The 11,780-nt window shown below is 29.1% G+C and overlaps 1 pseudogene; it reads right to left on the minus strand.

The window, feature by feature from the left end:
- Positions 1–1,625: 1,625 nt before the first annotated feature.
- Positions 1,626–4,426, minus strand: LOC127112542 (cation/H(+) antiporter 15-like; annotated as a pseudogene).
- Between the last annotated feature and the right edge of the window lie 7,354 nt (positions 4,427–11,780).

Genomic DNA, 11,780 nt, shown 5'->3' on the forward strand with positions numbered 1-11,780 from the left:
ATTAACAAAATTAATACATATAAAATTTTATTTTAAATATTAATAGCACACAATAAAATGTTACACAAACAAAATATTTTATTTTTATAAATAATTTAATAAAGATGGATATTAACATTATTATAAACATTTATATCATTTAAAAAAACTCATGAAATAAGGACAATAAATATAAGAGACTATTTTTTAAATCATGAAAGAAAATTGATGAATTGATGGACCTGAGTTACACATTTTGGTGAATATAATAATAAAATTTTATAATGGTTTAAGATTTATTATCACTCACAACTCATACCGTTTAAAACGGATTGATATGGTTGTTTACTTACATATATTAAGTAATTGACTAATTTAATTTTATCATAATTAAGAGTTAATATTCATTTAATATTATGACAACCATATTTTACACGTTTAATAATTATTTTTATGATAATTAACGGTTCATTGGATTCCAATTACATTATAATTTGCAATTTATAATCAATATACATGGTTTACTTATATTATTATTATTATTAATATTATTATTTTATAAATATTCATATCAATTTTTTTTAAATATAACATAGGAAATAATCAATATAAAAAAGATCATTTTGTACAAAATTTTATTCATATTTACAAATAATTATATTTATTCTTTTTATAATCAAAATAATATTCTTCATATTGTTGGTAAATTACAAATAATAAACGTAGATATTAGATGACTATAATCAATATTTATTAAAAATAATGCATCACCATGTAGCATATATTATACTATATGAAGGCCATTAATTAAAGTATTAAAATAAAATTCATTTGAATCATAAAAAATTAATCTAGTCTATCAAAAAAATGTTTATTTATGATACTAATAAATAAACTGAATCTTGATAAAATATTTACAATAAACTACAATTAATTTTTTTTCTTTTTTGGAGAACCACTAATATATTTAAAGTTGTTCACAAATTAAATTCAATAATGAAAATAATAAATATTTAATTTTTTTGTTATTACTCTAAATTTAAAATTACATATTAATAAAAATTTATATATATATATATATATATATATATATATATATATATATATATATATATATATATATATATTAATAAAATATATTAAATATCTGATTTAAGTAAAATATATAATTCACACTTTTGCACTATAAATTGTGAAAATTTTGAAAATGATTTTACAAGGGCAATGTCGTCTTTTCATACGTGATGGAGGGTGTCAGGTCTAAGTGAGGGAGTGTCGAATTAAATGCTTCAAAAAAATACAAGCTCTAATTTTAAAGCTTTAACTCTATGATTTTTCGAGCCAGACAGAGTGATCCTTATGAGCTAGTCATTTTAACAGCTCTAAATGTACGGCTCAAAACCATACTATTCTATTTTAATATATTATATTAAATGAATTATCATTTAAAAAAGTAAAACATGTAATGCAGGTACTAGGAGACCATAACATGATTTAACTATTAAAAAAAATTGAAATATGGTATAACAAATAAATGGCTTTACCTGATGAACTATAACCACTTAATTTATAAAAAAATGAAAACAAATCATTCTAACTATACAAAATATTAATTAATCCAAAACTTTGTATCGTCGATCGATCTTTTACAAATTTTCAGTACCAGTTTTCACTTCATGACATTTTCTCATAACGCGTTTTCTTCCAACCAAATATTGTTGCACAATAAGCACAGAAGATTGCGTACCAAAGCTAGTTGAAGCCAATATGTCACCTATAACACCAAGTTCAGGATGGTCGCACCATTCCAACAACCTCGAAAAAATCACCGAGTTCTTACCGCTTCCTTGTCCAACAATGTACAAATCATATCCAGGTTTATCAATATCGTTAAGAAGCGTTGGAATCTCTTCGCCCGTATTCGAATGGACTTCCTTCTCTGAGTAAAGAATTGAATCGTTATTGTTCACTGCTTTGTGCCTAAAGGAAATTATACACTCTTCATCCAACTCTTTTTGCATCACATTGTCTATAACCGTCGACAACATTCCATGACGAGACTTGCTTTTTTCCATTTTTAGTTTTGTTTCTTCTGCAGCCTTACCTAACAGATTGATCCTCACAACATGTAATTGTGTTCCTGGATGCCCCGCCATTCTCCATGCAATAGACAAGGCTTCACGGTCGTCAGGTCCACCGATGAAAATCATTATAATGCGTAATTTTATTTCTAACAACGATCCTAAACCGCGATCCACAAAGATCCCTACCGAACAAGGTGCTTTTTGTAGAACATTTTTGTTTATCTCACAATGTTCATTGTGGATTATTTCTGGAGCATCTTCTATTGTTGAGTAGTCTTTGTGAAAGGGAAGGAGAATTAGGCTGGCGCGTTTCTCTTCGGCAACATTGTAAATGTCCTCATGGATAGTTGTGTAGGACGAGACAACACTTGATATGTCAAACCTAATCGCATTGTATTGTTCTACGAGTTTTTCAAATGCATTAGTTATGCTCTCAAACTCTAATTGTGATCCATAGTTGGTTGCTTCTGCGCCACCAATCGTGCTGTTTGAATTATCCATTTGTGAAACAAGAATAGCTGTGCCATGTCTAGTGAGTTGAACTAAGTGAGCTACTGATACATGTATAGGTGAAAGTCTAGTAGCATTTGTGGCTTCAATGACATGGATCATGTTATTGGCATGTTTAGCATTGTGGACACAAGCGACGATTCGAAGCTCCACATCGAACCTCAGTTTTTGCACGGTCCTTAATTGCGATTGCATGAATCGGAATTTTGGTTTGTATATTGCATTGATCAAGGGAGAAACCATTACAGTCATTACTATAATAGCAAGCATCATAACCATGAAAGTATATGGATCCAAAATCTGTAAAGAAAAAAGAAAAAAAAGTAAGTTGGTTAAAAGGCTGTTTGATTTAAATCATGCAATAATAGAAAAATGGTAGTTTAAAATTACCCTTTTGTCCCAAGCAATATTCAGTAGTATGACAGCCATGATACCCTTGGTGTTGAGAAGCAATCCAATGGCAACTCCATCTCGGGCAGGCATACCGAAGAAGAAAGTGACAATCACAGAGCTCAAAACTTTAGGTATGCATAACAAAAGCATAACCAAAAACATTAAACCCGCATTCTTTTGCTTCAAAAGGAAAGGCAAGTTGAGTCTAAAACCAAATCCAGCAAAGTAAACAGGACACAGAATCCCAGAAACAAAATCGGCTGACAATTCCAAAACCACATCAGCAAACTTTCAATGAGGCAAAATTAATCCAAACACAAAAGCTCCAACAATAGGATGTGTACCGAGAGAATCCGTAATGTACGAACAAATAAACACTCCCGTCAACACGTCCAACAGGTGTGATTTTCGCCACGTGTTCATACTTGTTCTGTGTTCAATGATTGGAGTAAGGATAGGTCTTACCACAGCAAAGCAAAAAACTATGAACATCAAAGTAGAGATTACTGAGAGATAAGGCTTTCCACCTCTAGTCGAATAAGGAATCAACAAGGTAAACATAACCCAACCATATGCATCGGTTAACATAGCTGCTGTCAATGCATCTTTTCCAAGCTTTGTATATAAAAGTTTAAGATTAGCTAAGATTCTTGCAAGGACAGGGAAACCTGTTACAGAAAGTGCTAAACACCAGAATAAATATGCTTCGCCTTGATTTTCTTTTGGTGTTTGTGCGAAAACATCATTTTTATCTATAAGTTTTTGTTGTAGAGCTAGAAATCCAACACCAAATAACATTGGCGTCACAATGCCGGCAATTGCTATGCTTGTACCTTTCTTCCTTGATCTTAAGATGGTGTCTGAATTCATTTCTAAACCACTTAGGAACACATAGTACATTATTCCTAAGTTTGCAAAGGTTTCAACGGCTAGGATTCCATATTGACTATAAAACAAGGAAAATACCCATTCAAAATTTCCCAAGAGACTTGGACTCAGAGTAAAACCAGCCTGCATTATATAAAATTCAGGAATTATTATATTTTTTTATCTCTCATTTATGAAACGCAGTCTTAATGTATGAACTTTTATATGTTTTTATGGAAGTCTTAATGTATGAACTTTTATATGTTTTTATGGCAGTCTTAATGTATAAACTTTTATATGTTTTTATGTTGAAAATTCAATGTGACTAACTATCATGTGTATTGATGATTCAAATTTACTGGCAAAAGAAAGAAAGAAATATATGATGAATGAATACTTACCAACACCTGCGCAATAATGAGGGGCACATGAAGGGGCTTAAGGACGAAGTAGAAAAGCCGAGAAACCAAAATATCATAAGCAATTTGGAGACACAAAAGAGGAACATGTTTTATCATAATATCATCAGCCATCCAGATATTGTTTGAAGGACTAAATGATACATTATAACATGCATAATTTGCCATCTCCATCTTTTCTTTTACTGTTCTTTCTTCTCTTGATTAGTTTCTTATGTTAATGTATTTTTTTTCTTCTCATTTAAATACTATGTTTTTTCTTTTACGTGAATAACATGCAAGTTATGATGAACAATGATGTATTAGAGCTGGCAAATGCAGTTTACATTGTTTGTTGCTACTATTTTACAGAATGCTCTATTTTTCATGATCTATGCTGACATTATGGTTGCTTTTTGATGATAGTTTTTTTGTGTAATAAACATTACGTATATCCGCTTCCGCCATACACTAAATTTAGACATTGAACCTCTATTAGTTACTTAAAACAAATTCAAATGGATGAAAACTAACTGATGACGATATCAGAATGTTCGTTACCGCTTTCCGAATGTCTTCTTTTATTTCTGAAAATATTAAATTTGTTTTTAAAATTGTTTAAAAAAACTAATGTGACATTAAGTCAGATAAATAAAAGTATAAAAAAAACTAATGAGACATTAAGTCAGATAAATAGAATTATAAAAGAGAAATGTATAAATACCAAATTAAAATTCTGAACTTAAAAAAAAAATTATTTTACATTATCTAAGATAAAATCATTATTCGGTCTATTTAATTATCAACCGTTCATAAAGAATAATAAGAATAAGATCGCTTTATTTATAAAAATAATAATTTATTGAGAAATTTTAATATAACATACCCAAAAAATAAGCATATTAATATTTTAACTATAGAAATATGCAACTTTTATCTCAAGCACCTTTAAAGTTGAGCACATAACTGATTAAATTAATATGTAACTATTTTAAACACATATAAGGCTTAGTCAACAAAACCTTCAGTCAGCTTCTATAGTCACATATATATAAAGCCCTTGGTCGAACTGAGTCTGAATCTTACACTTTCTAGATGCTGCAAATGTTCATAAAATCCAGAGGTATATAACAAATTCAGAATTTCAATAAGAAAGTCAAGAAATAATACTTAGAATATATGCCACAAGATTTGGTACTATAACACACAGTAAAGGTTTCAGAATGCAATAAGGGTGTCTTTTGTTTTGTAAACATCACATTGTGTAATAACAATACACTCTGATGATCTAGTAAAGTAAAAAACACAGTATTCTCTGATGATACAACTCATGTTTGATGACGGCCAGGGTCGACCCAATTATATCGGAGGCCCCGTTCTAATTACAAAAATGGGCCCATTTTTTTAAAACATAATTATAATAATTAAAAAAAATATATTAAAAATACATTTATATATAAATTAAAAATAAATTTAATTATATTTATTTTGAGTTTTGATCAATCTTGATTTTTCTATGTATTGAGTTTTTATCGTAATATTTTTTTCGATTATTGAGTTTTTTTAATAACATTTTATTCATTTTTATTAATATTTATTAAAAAAAATTGAAATTTTCAAAAATTTGGGCCCTCTAATATTTGGGGCCCTGTGCTGCAGCACATGCACAGGGGCGACCCTGATGTCGGCTTACAACAAACTATCCATTGTTATACTTATTAGTGAATGAATGAAGAAGACATCACATCACCATGAAATAATGATAATAAAAATATTCATTTATTATTATCACAATTGCATTTATTTTTTAATACGTTACTGTCATAAGAAAAGTCATAAACACACTGTTTTATATAAATAACAATCTGTTAATTTTTTTTAATACCTCACCATAACAACCATCAGATTCACTATATATTCATATTACCATACAATCAGCAATGGAAAATTTAATGTTAGATCTTAACATTCATAGGAATGATTTTGTTAGATGAGAAGGTATTAACTCTTTATCCCAAATATTGTATTTGTTCTTAACAAAATATACTTTTATATTCTAAATATTAAATATTATTATTTTTTCTTTAAAAAATAATTGATTTCAATATTTTATTGCTATATATTTTTTCCTTCAGAGATGCAATGATAAACAAATATTTTATACCACTAATTGATACAAGAGGAAAACTTATATACCATGAAAAGTATAGAAATAGTTCGGGAAAATGAAACATACAAAAGAGTCAAAGACTTAAAAACATCATGGTTTTTACAAATGACTACTGTTAACAAGTATTCAATACTCAAAATCCACAATTTCACACCATTATTTTGAATTTGTTGTCATAGAAATAATTTCAAAAAGAGTTGGAGACAACAATGTTCTCTCTGGTAGTGTTATACACAAGTTACCCTACAATAATATAAATTATATTATATAACTACATTTATGTTTCTTTTTAGACATAAATGGAGTGCTTCATGCCCTTGGACATGAAGAAAATGTTTACTTACAAGAAAAACCTACAAAAATTCCCAGACTTGAATTGAGGCTACAAGAGTAAGATTTCAACTACACATATTTTCCTATTCATATATTCATATATAAATTAAGTATACTAAATTAAAATTAATCTTACATTCTAAACATAATTGTTAAGGTCACATTGTGTAAAACTTTGAAAATTTGATGACAAGTCAACCAGAAAGAAGCGCCATTGTTGCAATCACCTCTACAACAGTGAATATGTTTAGAGGTAACTATATATTTAAACGTTATAGATATTTTATTCACTCAAAATATTACCATTTTCATAAATAAATCTAAATTTTTATTCCACAGATGAATACTTCATCAACTCAACTTTTATTGTTATAATGGCAATGACACTAGAGTCAGATACACAAGTACACTATAAATTTTATTTAAACAACTCTTTTGAAAATACAATTCTAAAGTTATTTTACTTCCCAATTTTTCTAAACTTCTAAACATGAGAGGTTTTCTTCATAGTTTTATCAACTATAAATGAAATTGATGATACGTTTGGATGGCATTATATTGAATGTGCAAACAGTATGAAGATGTTTAACAAAAAGCCCATAAATTGAAATTTACTTCGTGTGAAACACCTTCTAAGTATCCAAAACAAGGTTAGACATTTGCAATCATAAACCATTTTATCAAAAATATTATTAGTAATATAATATAAAAAAAGCATGTAATCACAAGTTCAAAATAATGCTGAAAATGTCCGATGAAACCGCTAAAGCGACTTTGACATTTTTGATCAAGAGACCCAAAAGCTACTAAATACAACAGCTCAAATGCTCTTGCAACAACAACCTAACATGTTTACACCATCAATTCTACATAACCTCTGTCATTGTACTCTTATTTTTGAAATAAAATTGTCTATAAAAAACTTAAAAGAAGGATTGCAAATTTACACAATATCACGAACTTTTGTACCAACCGCTATTTTACAAGAATCAATTCTGAAAATACATTTTAACATGTAATTAAATTTGTACTACAATCATACAAATATACTACTAATTTTATGAATACAAACAATATACTTATCACATATAGGAGTCCATATCACCACAATGATTTAAAATAAAGAAGATCACCAAGAAGAATAAGAAGAAGAGGAACAACAACAACAACAACTTAGTGCTGAGCGAAGGCTAATCATAACATCATCAGATGATGAAACATATATCAAAGGGAATTCTAAAAATAATAATAGCAACAATGATCTTCATATATTATCCTGTGACGACGAGTCACTTCTCATACACAAATTAAAGAGTCGAAAATCCATTAAAGCAAAACAAAGAAACAACAAAATCTCATCCAAGAAAAACAATAACAAAAACCATAAAAATTGATTCCAATTTTGAAGATTCCTTTTATGTTTTAAAATTTAATTTCATGTTTCGCCTTCATTTCCATTATTTATAAATGTATTAGTTTTCAATTAAAATTAGACTATTTTCTTTTGTTATGATAATCTTATTATCTATATTATAGAGTTTTTATAATAAATAATATCTACCATAAATAAAGTATTATTTTATTTCAACAACTTCTATTTACTACCCGCACGGTCTTCTTAACCACCGGTGCATCACGCGGGTCCTATTCTAGTAACTATTATTTCATATACATCATGGTACAAAGTTATTTGGACTACAAGACCAAATCAGATTATTGAGCAAGATTTGATAAGTACTAGTCAGCAAATTGGAATTCATTTATCAACAATTTTTTTTCTTCCATTTGAACTAATTTCAATAATTATTTTAGTTTCTTTGATATGTGCAATTGTCGTAGCTCTCGAGTAAGAAATCTTTATAGAACTAATAATAGAAATCAAGATTTTGTCTGAAGCTAATAATCAATGGAAAGAACCCTAATCTTACTATAGTCTTAAACTTTGAGGAATTTTTGATTCAGTACCTTGAAACAAAAAACCAGAAAAAAAAAGAAAAATTATTTTGTAGTACTTGATCTCGTCACTAATCGTCACTTATTTTTAACTATATAAGAATATGTGGAGCTCGACATGTCTGGAAGCACATGAGAATGTTCTTTTTCTGATATTATTACCAATATTAGATATTAGGTTAGCCATAGCATTACTATACCCTCCATATTCATTGCGGTATGGTTATTTGTCAGCTTGGGTTGAACTTACGATATATTTGGAAGCCTCCATCCAGACGAGTATTTTATAGAAACCCGACAAGGAATTCCTTTAATAATTGGCCATTTTGATTTTGGAACAACTCGATGAATTTAGTTAATCTTTTTAGGAGGCTCCAATGACCATAGATAGGACCTATCAATTTTTTAGAGTCCGATGGTTGGCTGTTCACTAACGGTATCCACCGTTTCTTTTTTGGGATCAATATGAGCAATGCAGTTCATCCAACGATAAACCTAATCTGAATTACAGAACTATGACACAATCAAACACAAATGAACAAAATGTTGAATTCAATCGTATCAGTCTCTACTGGGGTTTATTACTCATTTTTGTACTTTCTTTTTTATTCTCAATTTATTTCTTCAATTAATTCATCAATTAATATAAGAAATGAGAATTATATATATATATATATATATATATATATATATATATATATATATATATATCTAGGAATTCTCTTATCCTATTCGGAAGGATATCATTTCATAATTATATATATGATTGTTTAGGTCTCTAGTATGAATAACTACTTGATCAAATATGGAGGAAAGTAGGATAAATGGCCAATACTACTGGAAGAATTCCTCTTTGGATAGTAGGTACTATAACCGCTATTATTGTGATTGGTTTAACTGGTATTTTCTTTTAAGGTTCATATTCCGGATTGGGATCATCCCTCTAATAATGAGATGAATTTCTTTTTCAAAATGAAAGCATAAGAACTCTACAGTGATCCACTCTTTCTTTGATGAATTCGAGTGGGTCCCGTTGAGTTTTTAATAATCAGAATATTTTTGAAAGTGAGTCAATACATAACTTTATTCTATGTTTCAAAAAATTCCATTTCCTTTTTTAGGATGTGAATGAAAATATAATCTTAATAGAAATATATTTCTAATATAGACTCATGATTCAATTCTTTTTTTTTAAAGTTAATTAAGAAACTTGTATTTGGTGAATTCAATTCCCACTCTTTTTTATTTGGTCATTCCTTCACTACGTATCTATTTTGACATAAACAATAAAGAATCACTCTAGGAAAAGATAAATTATCCCTCCTAGAATTCTGTTTTCCCCTTTTCTATTTCTATTTTACTTAATATATTGTACCTAAATGTTAATAGCACATAATAAAATGTTACGCAAACAAAATATTTTACTTTTATAAATAATTTAATAAAGATGGATATTAACATTATTATAAACATTTATATCATTTAAGAAAAACTCATGAAATAATGACAATAAATATAATAGACTATTTTTTAAATCATTAAAGAAAACGGATGAATTAATGGACCTGAGTTACACATTTTGGTGAATATAATAATAAAACTTTATAATGGTCTAAGATTTATTATCACTCACAACTTATACCATTTAAAACGGATTGATATGGTTGTTTACTTACATATTAAGTAATTGACTAATTTAATTTTATCATAATTAAGAATTAATATTCATTTATTATTATTACAAGCATGTTTTACATGTTTAATAATTAATTTTATTATAATTAACCGTTCATTGGATTCCAATTGCATTATAATTTGCAATTTATAATCAATATACATGGTTTACTTATATATTCTTATTATTACTATTACTATTATTATTAATATTCATATCAACTTTTTTAAATATAACATGGGAAACAATCAATATAAAAAAATCATTTTGTACAAAATTTTATTCATATTTATAAATAATTATATTTATTCTTTTTATAATCAAATCTTGTGCCTTCAGCAACTACTCCTGCAACTCTCTGAGCATAACATTCCTCTCAGCAGTCAACTTGTTGACTTCATCTACTACCGAAAATGGAGTATCCCCTCTTACTAACATTGGTGGGGTTCTTCCATATAAGACTTCAAAAGGAGTGGCATTCAAGGATGCATGGTAATTGGTATTGTACTAAACTGCCCAAGCCAACCATTTTGGCCACTATTTTGGTTTAAGCTCAGTCGCACATCTCAAATAAGTCTCTAAACACCTATTGCCACCTCAATTTTCCCATCTGACTGAGGACGGTAAGCACTATTGTACTTCAATCCATTACCTGCCTGTTTAAACAATTAAGACCAGAAATTACTTTAAAAAAACCTTATCTCTATCAGAGACTATGGAGATAGGGAAACCATGTAGCCTGACCACTTATTTTATGAATAAGTCAGTAATGTTCTTAGCAGTATAAGGATGGCTCATATGAAGGAAATGAGCATATTTTGTCAATCTATCCACCACTATCATCACAATATCCACTCCATACACCTTAGGCAACCCTCACACATGAAGTCCATAGAAATGTTACTCCATGTCTGTGTTGGTATACGCAAATGTTGTAGCAATCCTCCATGGCTCAAGGTTTGATACTTATTCCTTTGACACACTTCACAAGCCTGCACATACTCTTATATCCTCTTTCTCATACCCTCCCAATACACCACACTAGAATTTTTTTTGTAAGTCCTTAGGTATCCTGAGTTCCCTTCCACAACAGTATCATGGAACTCATGTAAGATCCAAGCAAATCTGGGTGATTGCTTTGGAACCACTATTCTGCCTTCATGATACAACCTACCACCTTTGAGCTGAAAACCAGTTTGGCTACTAGGATCTGCTAGCAGGACCTGCACTATAGCCTTTAATTTTTCATCACCTTGTACTTCTTCCTCCCATCCTTATCTCTCCTAGGGAATTGAGACTTAAATCATGCATACTGACAAGGGAACATTCCCTGATTCTCTCTCTTCTGCCACCTCTCCCATGTGCTGCTAACATAATTAATTTTGAGTGGGAGTGGAATTATTCCCCAACTCTCTCTT

Source organism: Lathyrus oleraceus, unplaced genomic scaffold, assembly GCF_024323335.1.
Source record: "Lathyrus oleraceus cultivar Zhongwan6 unplaced genomic scaffold, CAAS_Psat_ZW6_1.0 chrUn0152, whole genome shotgun sequence".
NCBI classification, from domain to species: Eukaryota; Viridiplantae; Streptophyta; class Magnoliopsida; order Fabales; family Fabaceae; genus Lathyrus; species Lathyrus oleraceus.